Below are 13,980 nucleotides of genomic sequence, written 5' to 3'. Positions count from 1 at the left end.
CTTGGAGTGAAACATCACATGAATTCATGAAGTTAGGTTTTGCTTTGTTGGAAACCCTGCCAGAGCTGATGTGCATCCAATTTGATCTCTAACCTCAATCAGAATTATTTCTTTGGCTTTAACATAACCATCTATAGGTTGTATCTGGACTTCTTGTATTGTTCTGGATCACCAGCCTTGAATGCTACTGATCTATAGCCCTCAGCAGACTATGAATCTCCTAGTTCATCAGCTTTTGCTTTGGGTATGTCTAGTACGTTCTTGAAGGCACATACTCTCTGAACAGGGCTTGATAAGTCAGTGACAACTGTGGCATATTCTTTCATACTCGAAAATAAATCTTTAAATATTGTCCAGTCCACTGAACCAATGCAGTCCTGTAAGCTCTCCTCAGCCACCCTTGACTTGGTCCTCACCATTGGTGCTGTCTTCCATACTGTCAACAAGTCCACCCATCCTTGAGTCATCCACAAACTTACTGATCATACTTTCCATATCCACATCAAAATCATTCGTATATATTACAAAAAGTATCCCAGAATCAATCATTCTAGGTCATCACTGGTCACAGGCACTCAATTCCAAAAGCAAACCTCTACCATTACCCTTTGCCTCCTATTGCCAAAACAATTTTGGATCTAGTTTGACTGCTTATCCTGGATTTCCACATAAAGTCCACATAAATTGCATCTACTGTCCCACCCTCACTGATAAACTTCATTATCTCTACAAAAAAAATCATATAAATTGGCCGTCTCTGATTAGTTCTCACCGTTCATACTTATCATTAGTCACTCCCTCAGAAGAATTTCCAGAATCTTCCCTACCACTGATTTCAGACTCAGTGGTCTTTAATTCCCAGACTTTTCCCTGTGGCCTTTCTTGAAAAGGAGATTCAACCGGTTAAGTGTAGTGTTCCATCTGCACACAGACCACATACTTAACCCATTAGTTTTCTTATCCTGTCCCTTATTTAATTCAGTTTACCCATCATTCCTCCCTTAATCTAGTTCCACATCACATTCCTTGCTTATCCAATTCCAGCATCTGCTGCCTCTGATGTCTCCAATTGTTGTTTCTTAAGTTTAAGTGACTTGATGAACACCTTCTGAGATCAACGATTAATCTGTTCAATCTACAGGTGAACACATAGCCCCTCATTGAACCACCTGTAACCAATAGCGGACAAACTTATTAAGCGCTTTGTATCAGTCTTCATTGTGGAAGACACCCAACAGTATGCCAGAAATTTAACAGTGTCAGAGGACATAGTGAGTTTTGTTGCTATTACTAATAAGGAGAAGGTACTTGGGAAGATTAAAGGACTGAAGGTTGCTAAGTCACAAGGACCAGATGGACTGCATTCCAAGGTTCTAGAAGTGATAACAGAAGAAATTGTGGAGACATTAGTAATAATCTTTCAAGAATCACTAGATTCTGGAATAGTCTGAAGGACAGGAAATTTGCAAATGTCACTCTGCACTTTAAGAAGGGAGCGAATCAAAAGAAAGAAAATTAGCTAGACTTCAGTGATTGGGAAGATGTTGGGAGTCCATTATCAAGGATGAATTTCAGGGTATTTAGAAGCACATGATAAAATAGGCCAAAGCCAGCATGGACATGGGGGGGCTAAGGGGCCTGTATACCTACTCTATGACTCTGTCGAAGCTACTTCTAATGTTTGAATGTGATCTTTCATTAGTGACTATTCAAATACACTTGGTGCTTATTAAAAAGTAAAATAATGCCTGTAACGGTAAGCTGTTCTCAGTAATTATACCTGGCCTGGTTGAACTGGGTATAGGCTCATTGTGTATATCACCTCGAAAGCCTGTGAAAACTTGTGCTGCCCACTTGGACATTTTGAGGAATCCTCTGATCCAACACCGGGGAAGTGGTAGCACGGGCAGCTGTGTGGAAGATACCACCACCGGAATTCCCAGGGGAAATTTGGGTGTGGCTTAATATTTATGCTGACATTAGATTGGCAGATCCAGCTCAATAATAACTCAATTCAGTGCGTCTGGAGATTCACAGTACGCAGTGACAATAAAATTAAAGTGCAGAAAAAATGAAACCTTCATTTGAAAATCAGGTATAGATTATCAAACTTGAAATTGCTGACAGTCATGTTATTTTTTGATACATAAATATAACAATATTTCAGTTACTTTAAGCAAGGAAATAGGATGGGTTTTGATAGGAATCTTATTCAGCAAGGACCAGATAGGCCTAAGGACCCATTCCAGGCTTTGTGATGATGACTGGATACGATTTCAATTTTGTGTTAATATTGAATAATATTTCAATCACTTTTTAATGATATTCATTGTTGGTAGACATACTAATGAGCTCTATCTTTTATGAGGGGATTACAGTCTTATCTCTGTTAACATCTGTCTTATCAAGTAACATGTTTAACAATAAATAATCTTTGCAAGATTCTAAAACACTACAGTTGGTATATATCACCAGTCATTGCACTTGTGCTTGGGAACAGAAGTAGGCATACTGTTTTTACAAATACATCTCTCTTGCATTATCTGATTTGTCTAATCTGCTTTCATGAAGGCAACCATTGCCGTAATGGACCTTAAATATCATGGGACTGATTTAATGATTTATAAAATATCTTGTAGTACTATAAAGCGATATAGTACGACGTTGTGACATGATACATTGAAAGACAAACCATGCCAGTGTTAGATCAACCTTGATATTGCAGTTGCAGTTACACTAGAGGTCACATTGCTCATGCTTAGAATCCAGGCTTTTAAACAGCTGTAAGGTTAAAGTAAAAGGCATGTAATAATGGAAAAAAAAATGAGTGGCAGGGCTAGAGTCATTATGATGGCTCTGGGCAACCACGGCAGCCTTGAAACTCAAGTCATTACCTTTTTCATTAAAATTGTGCAATTCATCTCTTGACTGTGCACATTGAATTCAGGCAGTTATGTCAGCAATATCATGATCTGGATTCTGCAAAGGGAAACTAATTTATTTCTTATAATAGCCCAATCAAAGATTTATATTTTCAGGGCACTGAGAGTCATTTCAAGAGTTAGTTTTAAAATTCTGAACACACATGCAGAAGACCATGTTTAATTAAATGCAGTAAGACACCATATTTTAGCTAGCTTTGTATCACATTTCTATTTCAGTTTATATTTGATGATTCATCAAGTTGGTGAGTTCCTATTGTCTGGAGCCTTGTGGCTGAACTTTCCACTAGAATATGCTCATATTCTGCAGTTGCGAGCTTTACTCAGGAGACCTGGTTAGGCCAGAAAAATTATAACCCACCTCTGAAATTCAAAAGACTGTTATAAAATTAATGAAGTTCCCCCTCCATATCTCTGATATAATTGGAGTACAGGACTTCTGAAGTACTTATTCTAAAGCACAAATTAATGAATTGATAAAGTGGTTTATTATTGTCACACTAAGGTAGAGTGAAAAAATTTGTTTTGTGTGCCGTTCATACAGATCATATCATTATAGCTGTACATCGAGGTAGTACGTGGGAAAACAACATTAGAATGCAAAATAAAACATTACAGAGAAATTGCAGTGCAGGTGGCCGGTAAAATGCAAGGCCATAACGAGTTAGATTGTGAGATTGAGTCCACTTTGTCGTTCAAGGTACTGTTCAATTGTTTTATAACCGCAGGATAGAAGCTATCATTGACCGCCATTGGCTTTTCTATCTTCTGTGCAATGGCAGAGGGGAAGAAAAGAGAATGTCCAGCCTGTGTGGGTTCTGTGATTTTGTTGGCTGCTTTAGTGAGGCAAAGAGAATTTTAGGCAGTGTCGATGGAGGGGAAATGGTTTCCATGATGTGCTGAACTGTGGTCCACCACTCTCTGCAGTCTCTTATGGTCACAAGCTGAGTATTTGCCATCTCAAACCGTGACTTTCACTCACAGCTCTGGACTCTTAGTCTTGGCTTCCAAATTACCAGTGCATTTATTTAACCGGAACACCATAATCCCTATAAATTTGGCCACATTATGTTATACAGCCCTTCTCTCCTAGAAGAAGCAGAAACTTGTGAGTGCCTGTTGTACCTACATAGTACTGTTCACATGGATAAATAGATGGGAGCTTGTTTGTGTGTGAGCTGAGAGTATTACATTTTCCAGAATGCTGAGCGCATGCCATTGACGTTAATGAAAATACGGAATACTGATTGACAGAGAATGTTAGGAAATATGAACCTAGCAGCTGAGGTTAGCAATGAGCGTGTTAGAGCCATATGAGGATTTGTGAAGATTTGTGCTACCTGCACAAGTCAGCTCATTTAACTTCTTACGCCTGTCATCCAAGTACGTGAAGCCACTCTTAGCAGTTTCCTTGGCAGTCTCTTTGTTTTATCTTTTCTAGCTTCACAGCTCTGCATCAAATATCTCAGTGCACCATTAGAGAAGAGTTTTGCACATTCTCACAGCTTCATTCGTTCAAGTAAAAACATTTTACACAAGAATTTTAAGTAACATTTATACTTTTTCTCTTTAAGTATTTACATATGTATATGTTGGCTTTCTCCTCAAGTGCCAATAATCTTTCCTATCCAGGGCAATCATTGAAATAAGCAGTAAATAAGAATTTGCCCATTATGTATGTCGCAATCAAATAACATAGATTTATGTAAGGTTGCTGTTTAACAATTACAGCCCAGCATTCAATACCATCATCGTCTAAATATTAATCACTAAGTTTCTAAACCTGGATCTCTGTACCATCCTATGCAGCCGGATACTCGATGTCCTCATTGGGAGACCAGTCAGTATGCATTGTTGATAACTTCTCCTCCTCACTGGCAATCAACATAGGCACACCTCAAAGAATACAGTACATAGCCCACTGCTCTGGTCTCTCTACACCTATGACTATGGAGCTAAGCACAATTCAAACATCAGCTATAGATTTGCAGATGACACCTCAGATATTGGTAAAATCTCAGCTGGTAGCGATGAGCATACAGGAGTGAAATAGAACAGCTGGTTGAGTGATGTTGCATCGGTGACCTTGCACTCAATGTCCGCAAGACCAGGGGATTAATTTTGGACTTTGAGAAGGGGACGCTGGGATTACACCCACCAATCCTCATTGAGGGGGTCACTGGTGGAAAGGGTGAGCAGCCTCAATTTCCTTGGTGTCAACATTTCAGAGAATCTGTCCCGGGTCCAACACATTGATGGAATCACAAAGAAAGCACACCAGTGTCTTTACTTCATTCTGTATTTGATGAGATCTGGTATGTGACTATTGCAAGTTTATATAGATGTACAGTAGGGGGCATTCTCAGTGGTTGCATCACAGCCTGCTATGGAAGCTCCAATGCAGTGAATCGCAAGCAGCTGTAGAGGGTTGTAGACTCAGCCAGCTCCACCACAAGAACAACCAACCCTACCGCCACCGAGGAGGACTTCAAGTGGTGAATCCTCAAGAAAGCTTCATCCGTCGTTAGGAACCCTCACCATTCAGAACTTGCCCTCTTCTCATCAGAACAATCTGAAGATACACACTCGATGATGTAGAAGCAGTTTCTTCCCTAAAAATGGCCCTTGAACCCATGAACATGACCTTATTCCTCGTCTTATTTTTGTGCTCTTTATTTATTTTGCAATCATTAGTAATTTTGTGTTTTTGCACTGTACTGCTGCCACAAAACAACAAATTTCACATCACATGAGACTGGTAACAAACCTGATTCTAATTCTGGTTTGATCAAAGAAACGCCATGAGCCCTTTCCTAAAACTCTTAAAGTTACACATTTATCCCTCATTCTCAGTGCAAGTTTGCACTCTCTGTCAATACAGCCTTGAAGCCCAGAAAGGAATTTATTTATAAATAAATTGTTATTGTGATAAAAGTTTGGTGGTGGGAATTTAAAATTAGAAATTTAAATTGTACAAATTATACTAAATCTTTACACACATTATGAAATAAGGCATTTTTTTGTATCTGTTCTTGCATACTTCCTATATAAAACACTTTTAGTTGCCCAAAAGAACATTTGGAATCAATTTAAAATTGTGGTATAGTTTTGTGAATCACGGAACTGTGATTAGGCCAAATGAAACACTGAGTATATTTTTACAGAAAAAACACTGCTGACCTGTTTTCTATTTTTGTATGTTTTCCACAATGTCAGTTGAAGTGGATTACTCATGCAGAATCTTGTCATATCCTTCATTAGTGTCAGGGGATAGAATGTGCATGTAAGTTATCTCTTACACTCTATATTTAAACAGTTGTGTTTCCGATAGGAATTACTTAAGTCAATGTGCCTACAAAATACATACAACAGATATAATAATCCTAAATTCTGCAGAGTCTCACGTAAGAAAACAGTTATTTTTTCTTACATGAAGCTCTCATGTGAGTACAATTTTAATTACAAATTGAATGTAAAACAATTGAACACACATCGAAATATAAACAACAAACACAAAAAGCTGGAGGACCTCAGCAGGTCAGGTAGCATCTATGGAAGAGAGTAAACCAGTTGATGTTTTGGACCGAAACTCTTCAACGAGTCCTGGCCTGAAACATTGACTGGTTATTCTCTTCCATAGATGCTGCCTGGACTGCTGAGTTCTTCAGTATTCTATGTGTGTTGCCCTGGATTTCCAGCATCAGCAGATTTTCTCATGTTTGTGACCCATAAATATAAGTTGTGCACATCTCAAAGTACCAATAAGCTATTGTCACTTGTCATTGCTAGTGTAGGGCATACCACGAAATATAAAATCTCTACTGTGAGGTGATTCATATGAGAGCAACAGTTATAAATCCAGCTGAAGATTTGTAATCCAGGCCATTGCTGTGCTCTAGGTGAGAGGCTGTGCGTCTCAGTAATGCCACCGTCACATTTCAGTAATAGGCTGAATGTTGCCATGTGGTTCATAGTTTGATGCAGGCTGCCGGAGTCACATCTTGCAGAACAGTAACTGGGCATTGTACATTGAACAATTGCTGGATTGAAGATCAGATGCTCATTCTAAATAGAAATTTCACCGCATGTTGTGTCCAAATAGCTGACTAAAAATACACACTAGGAATTGGGCATAAACTCACAAGGCTTCTGGTGAACTGAGGGGTTTGTCACATCCGTTATCAGGTGCTCTGGGGTGCCATTCATACCGCCACTCTCTGAATTTATCTCTACCATGTTGAATGTCTGGAGGAATAGAAAACAGAAAATACTGGGAACACTCAGCAGGTCATAATCAGAATCAGGTTTATTATCACCGGCATGTGACGTTAAATTTGTTAACTTAGCAGCAGCAGTTCAATACAATACATAATCTAGCAGAGAGAAAAAAACAAATAATAATAAATAAAATAAAACATAATAAATAAACAAGTAAATCAATTAAGTATATTGAATAGAATATTTAAAAATGTGCAAAAACGGAAATACCGTATATTAAAAAAGTGAGGTAGTGTCCAAAGCTTCAAAGTCCATTTAGGAATTGGATAGCAGAGGGGAAGAAGCTGTTCCTGAATCACTGATTGTGTGCCTTCAGGCTTCTGTATCTCCTACCTGATGGTAACAGTGAGAAAAGGGTATGCCCTGGGTGCTGGAGGTCTTTAATAATCAATGCTGCCTTACTAAGACACTGCTTGCTGAAGATGTCCTGGGTACTTTGTAGGCTAGTGCCCAAGATGGAACTGACTAGGTTTACAACCTTCTGCAGCTTCTTTCGGTCCTGTGTAGTTGCCCCTCCATATCAGACTGTGATGCAGCCTGTCAGAATGCTCACCACGGTACAACTATAGAAGTTCTTGACCTTATTTGCCAAATCGCTTCAAACTCCTAAAGAAGTATAGCTGCTGTCTTGCCTTCTTTATAACTACATCAATATTTTGGGACCAGGTTAGATCCTCAGAGATCTTGACACCCAGGAACTTGAAGCTGCTCACTCTCTCCACTTCTGATCTCTCTATAAGGATTGATACGTGTTCTTTCATCTTACCCTTACTGAAATCCACAATCAGCTCTTTCGTCTTACTGACGTTGAGTGCCAGATTGTTGCTGCGGCACCACTCCACTAGTTGGCATATCTCACTCCTGTACACCCTCTCGTCACCACCTGAGATTCTACCAAGAATGGTTGTATTGTCAGCAAATTTGTAGATGGTTTTTGAGCTATGCCTAGCCACACTGTCATGTGTGTATAGCGAGTAGAACAGTGGGCTAAGCACACACCCCTGAGGTGCGCCGGTGTTGATTGTCAGTGAAGAGGATATATTATCACCAATTTGCACAGACTGTAATCTTCCAGTTAGGAAGTCGAGGATCCAATTACAAAGGGAGGTACAGAGGCCCAGGTTCTGCAACTTCTGAATCAGGATTGTGGGAATGATGGTATTAAATGCTGGCAGCATCTGTGGAAAGAGAAACAGAGTCACAACAGCACAAGCTTTGGGAACAATATCTCAATTTCCTTTGGGGCATTTTAGAAACACAGAAAACCTACAGCACAATATAGGCCCTTCGGCCCACAAAGTTGTGCCGAACATGTCCCTACCTTAGAACTTACTAGATTACCTATAGCCCTCTATTTTTCTAAGCTCCATGTACCTATCCAAAAGTCTCTTAAAAGACCCTATCGTATCCGCCTCCACAATCATTGCCGGCAGCCCATTCCACGCACTCACCACTCTCTGAGTAAAACACTTACCCCTGACATCTCCTCTGTACCTACTCCCCAGAACCTTAAACCTGTGTCCTCTTGTGGCAGCCATTTCAGCCCTGGGAAAAAGCCTCTGACTATCCACACGATCAATGCCTCTCATCATCTTATACACCTCTATCAGGTCACCTCTCATCCTCCGTTGCTCCAAGGAGAAAAGGCCGAGTTCACTCAACCTATTCTCATAAGGCATGCTCCCCAATCCAGGCAACATCCTTGTAAATCTCCTCTGCACCCTATCTATGGTTTCCACATCCTTCCTGCAGTGAGACAACGAGAACTGAGCACAGTACTCCAAGTGGGGTCTGACCAGGGTCCTATATAGCTGCAAGATTACCTCTCAGCTCCTAAATTCAATTCCACGATTGATGAAGGCCAATACACCATACGCCTTCTTAACCACAGAGTCACCCTGCGCAGCTGCTTTGAGCGTCTTATGGACTCCGACCCCAAGATCCATCTGATCCTCCACACTGCCAGGAGTCTTACCCTTAATACTATATTCTGCCATCCTATTTGACCTGCCAAAATGAACCACGTCACACTTACCTGGGTTGAACTCCATCTGCCACTTCTCAGCCCAATTTTGCATCCTATCAATGTCCCGCTGTAACCTCTGACAGCCCTCCACACTATCCACAACACCTCCAACCTTTGTGTCATCAGCAAACTTACTAACCCATCCCTCCACTTCCTCATCCAGATCATTTATAAAAATCATGAAGAGTAGGGGTCCCAGAACAGATCCCTGAGGCACACAACTGTTCACTGACCTCCGTGCAGAATATGACCCGTCTACAACCACTCTTTGCCTTCTGTGAGCAAGCCAGTTCTGGATTACACAATGTCCCTTTGGATCCAATCCCTCCTTTCTTTCTCAATAAGCCTTGCATGGTGTACCTTGTCAAATGCCTTGCTGAAATCCATATTCACTACATCTACTGCTCTACATTCATCAATGTGTTTAGTCACATCCTCAAAAAATTCAATCAGACTCGTAAGGCACGAACTGCCCTTGACAAAGCCATGCTGACTATTTCTAATTATACCTCTCCAAATATTCATAAATCTTGCCTCTCAGGATCTTCTCCATCAACTTACCAAAACTCAGGTAAGACTCACTGGTCTATAATTTCCTGGGTTATCTCGACTCCCTTTCTTGAATAAAGGAACAACATCCGCAACCCTCGAGTCCTCTGGAACCTCTCCCATCCACATTGATGATGCAAAGATCATCATCAGAGGCTCAGTAGTCTCCTCCCTCACCTCCCACTATAGCCTGGGGTACATCTCATCCAGTCCCAGCAACTTATCCAACTTGATGCTTTACAAAAGCTCCAGTACATCCTCTTTCTTAATATCTACGTGTTCAAGCTTTTCAGTCTGCTGCAAGTCATCACTACAATCGCCAAAACCCTTTTCCATAGTGAATACTGAAGTAAAGTATTCATTAAGTATCTCTGCCAGTTCCTCTGGTTCCATACACACTTTCCCACTGTCACACTTGATAGGTCCTATTCTTTCACGTCTTATCCTCTTGCTCTTCACATACTTGTAGAATGCCTTGGGGTTTTCCTTAATTCTGCCCACCAAGGCCTTCTCATGGCTGCTTCTGGCTCTCCTAATTTCCTTCTTAAACTCCTTCCTAGTAGCCTTATAATCTTCTAGATTTCTAACGTTGCCTAGTTCTCTGAACCTTTTGTAAGCTTTTGTTTTCTTCTTGACTAGATTTATTACAGCCTTTGTACACCACGATTCCTGTACCCTACCATAACTTCCCTGTCTTATTGTACGTACCTACGCAGAACTCGACACAAATATCCACTGAACATTTGCCACATTTCTTCCGTACTTTTCCCTGAGAACATCTTTCCAATTTTAGCTTCCAGTTTCCTGCCTGATAGCCTCATAATTTCTCTTACTCCAATTAAATGCTTTTCTAACTTGTCTGTTCCTATCTCTCTCCAATGCTATTGTAAAGGAGATAGAATTATGATCACTATCTCCAAAATGCTCTCCCACTGAGAGATCTGACACCTGCCAAGGTTCATTTCCCAATACCAAACAAGTACTGTCTTCCCTCTTGTAGGCGTATCTACATATTGTGTCATGAAACCTTCTTGAACACACATAACAAACTCCACCCCATCTAAACCTCTTGCTCTAGGGAGATGCCAATCAATATTTGGGAAATTAAAATCTCCCGTCACACCAACTCTATTATTACACCTTTCCAGGATCTGTTTCCCTATCTGTTCCTCGGTGTCCCTGTTAGTATTGGGCGGCCTATAAAAAACACCCAGTAAAGTTATTGACCGCTTCCTGTTCCTAACCTCCAGCCACCGAGACTCCAGAGACAATCCCTTCATGGCGTCCACCTTTTCTGCAGCCGTGACACTGTCTCTGATCAACACTGCCACGCCCCCACCTCTTTTGTCTCCCTCCCCGTCTTTTCTGAAACATCTAAAACCCGGCACTTGAAGTTACCAATCCTGTCCCTGATCCATCCAACTCTCTGTCATTGCCACCACATGATAGCTCCGAGTACTGATCCACGCTCTAAGCTCATCCGCTTTGTTCATAACACTCCTTGTATTAAAATAGACACATCTCAAAACTTCAGTCTGGGCGCGTCTCTTCGCTATCATCTGCCTATCATCCCTCTAGCACTATCTACAAGCTTTCTCTATTTGTGAGCCAACCTCCTCTTTCCCAGTCTCTTCAGTTCGGTTCCCACCCCCCAACAATTCTAGTTTAAACTCTCCCCAGTAGCCTTAGCAAACCTCCCCGTCAGGATATTGGTTCCCCTGGGATTCAAGTGCAACCCGTCCTTTTTGTACAGGTCACACCTGCCCCAAAAGAGGTCCCAATGATCCAGAAATCTGAATCCCTGCCCGCTGCTCCAATCCCTCAGCCACGCATTTATCCTCCACCTCATCCTATTCCTATTCTCACTGTCCTGAGATTACTACCTTTGCGGTTCTGCTTCTCAAATTCCTTCCTAATTCCCTGTAGTCTTTTTTCAGGACCTGCTCCCTTTTCCTACCCATGTTATTGGTACCAATATGTACCACGACCTCTGGCTGTTCTCCCTCCCACTGCAGGATATCTTGGACACGATCTGAAACATCCCAGACCCCTGGCATCTGGGAGGCAAACTACCATCCGAGTTTCTTTCCTGTGTCCACAGAATCGCCTGTCAGACCCCCTAACTATAGAGTCCCCTATCACAACTGCCTTCCTCTTCCTTTCCCTACCCTTCTGAGCCACAGGGCTGGATTCTGTGCCAGAGGCACGGCCACTGTTGCTTCCCCCAGGTAGGCTGTCCCCCCCCCCCCCCCCACGCCCCACACCAACAGCACTCTAACAGGCGTACAGCCATATGAGTACTCTCTAGTACCTGACTCTAACCCTTCCCCCTTGCAACTGTGACCCTCTTATCTATCTCCCGTGGTGCGACCACCTATAACTCCTTTCTATCACCTCCTCGCTCTCCCTGACCAGGCGAAGGTCAGGGAGACTTTGAAACTCAACATGCAATCTCCGACTTTTCCTGACTCAATCAGAACTGATTATTTCTGTCCATCTCCCATGTGTGAGTTCAGCTCAGTTTTTCGCTGAGTCCATTTTTCAGACTTTAATCAGAGCATCTGCGTTATGATTGGCCCACGTATTCACTGGGCTCAAGACCAGGTTGGACAAGGTGGCCCACCTGCAATAATGGAATCCACTAACCTCACACCCCCCCACCTCACCTGCGTCTGCAGTGAGGATATACACTCAGCTAAATGTGTCACATCTACCGCAGACAAGAGCTTCATATTATAGGATCACCCACACATCCTGAGTTGGAAATATTTTACAGGTCCTTCACTATCATTAAGTCGAAATCCATCCTTATCAGCACTATGCAGAGAGCAATGGATACCGCATGGATATCAAGGGGTAAAATAACAGAAATATTTAAAGCAATATTAAAAAGAGTGCAGGAAAATATATTTTGCCACAAAGAACAAACTAAATATTATTGTGATTCAATAAATCAGAATCGGGTTTAATATCACCGACATATGTCATGAAATTTGTATTCTGGCAGCAGTACATTGCAATACATTATAGTATATCATATTATATATATATATATATATATATATATATATATATATATATATATATAATAGTGGCAAGCATTTGGTCGATGATGACAGACGAGGAGAGGTTGTTTATCTCGACTGCTGATTTTATTGCGGCAAGCACAATAACATACAGAGTGCCATCCCTCAGTGAGAACCAACTCAGTCACATACAGACGGGAGAGGTGATTATTACACAACCCAATTACAGTCAGGGTGACCCAGAAACGCACAAGCGAACAACTGTATAACCCGAGCTAAATGGACTTGAACATCTCACCATAATTCCATGAGCGCATTTTTAAACAAGGTCAGTAAGTAGCGCTGGTTGCTTGGAAAGGTGGGGCGAGCTGTCGACCACGTCCCTGGAACGGTGGTTGACCCCACCACTGGAGGCACTGGGGGGTGTCTGAAGAACCCCCCGCCCAAGGGAAGCACTGTTTGGTGAGGCAAGAGGCAGGGAACCCTGACTGTCACTTCCTTCCTTAAGGCTCACTTGGTCGGTGGCGGCCAAGGGCCGATACAATGCCAGCCAGTCCTGGTGCAGCACGACTGCCTTCCGCCGCTCAGGCAGCCGCACCCGGTACACCACATCAAATGTGGTCGTGCACCTCTCCCGGCCTCTTCCAGTGGCTTCCAAGTTTGGGGAATAGTCTCTTCTTCGGGTGTGGTATTGGCACCCTAGAATGGTGGCCCAGCCCCTTCTGGGACATGCAAGCACCGCAGAAGTGCACCAACAGCTCCATGTCTTGCCTGCAGCCAGGCCAATAGAAGCGTCCATGCAGCATGCGCAGTCCACACGGGCCCCCCAGCGGGATAGCAGGTCCAGGCCAATGACGCAGGAGTCATTGAGTGATCAGAAGTTGAAAGGGTAGACAATTTCAAATTCCTGGGTGCCAGCATCTCTGAAGATCCATCCTGGGACCAACATATTGATGTACATCCAAAGAAGGCAGTGGCTATATTTCATTCAGAGTTTGAGGACACTTGGCATGCCTCCAGTAACACTGTGGAGACGATACCTATTATGATCACCGGTTGGTTCTAATGGCCAGGTGGGTCATCCGCTGCAAGCAAGGAGCTCTTCAGTTGTGATGATCACTCATACCACTGGAATAGGGCTTCTGAGGTTGAGAGAAAG

General features: G+C 42.2%; 1 protein-coding gene across 5 annotated transcripts in view; it reads left to right on the top strand.

Moving 5' to 3' along the window:
• The window catches only part of LOC140715301 (glypican-5-like), an 864,157-nt gene that overhangs the window by 533,300 nt on the left and 316,877 nt on the right, over positions 1-13,980 (top strand). The window lies entirely within an intron of this gene.

This window comes from Hemitrygon akajei, chromosome 2 (assembly GCF_048418815.1).
Source record: "Hemitrygon akajei chromosome 2, sHemAka1.3, whole genome shotgun sequence".
NCBI lineage: Eukaryota > Metazoa > Chordata > Chondrichthyes > Myliobatiformes > Dasyatidae > Hemitrygon > Hemitrygon akajei.
Note: the sequence above shows the minus strand (reverse complement) of the source record. Positions and strands in the feature narration are given on the sequence as shown.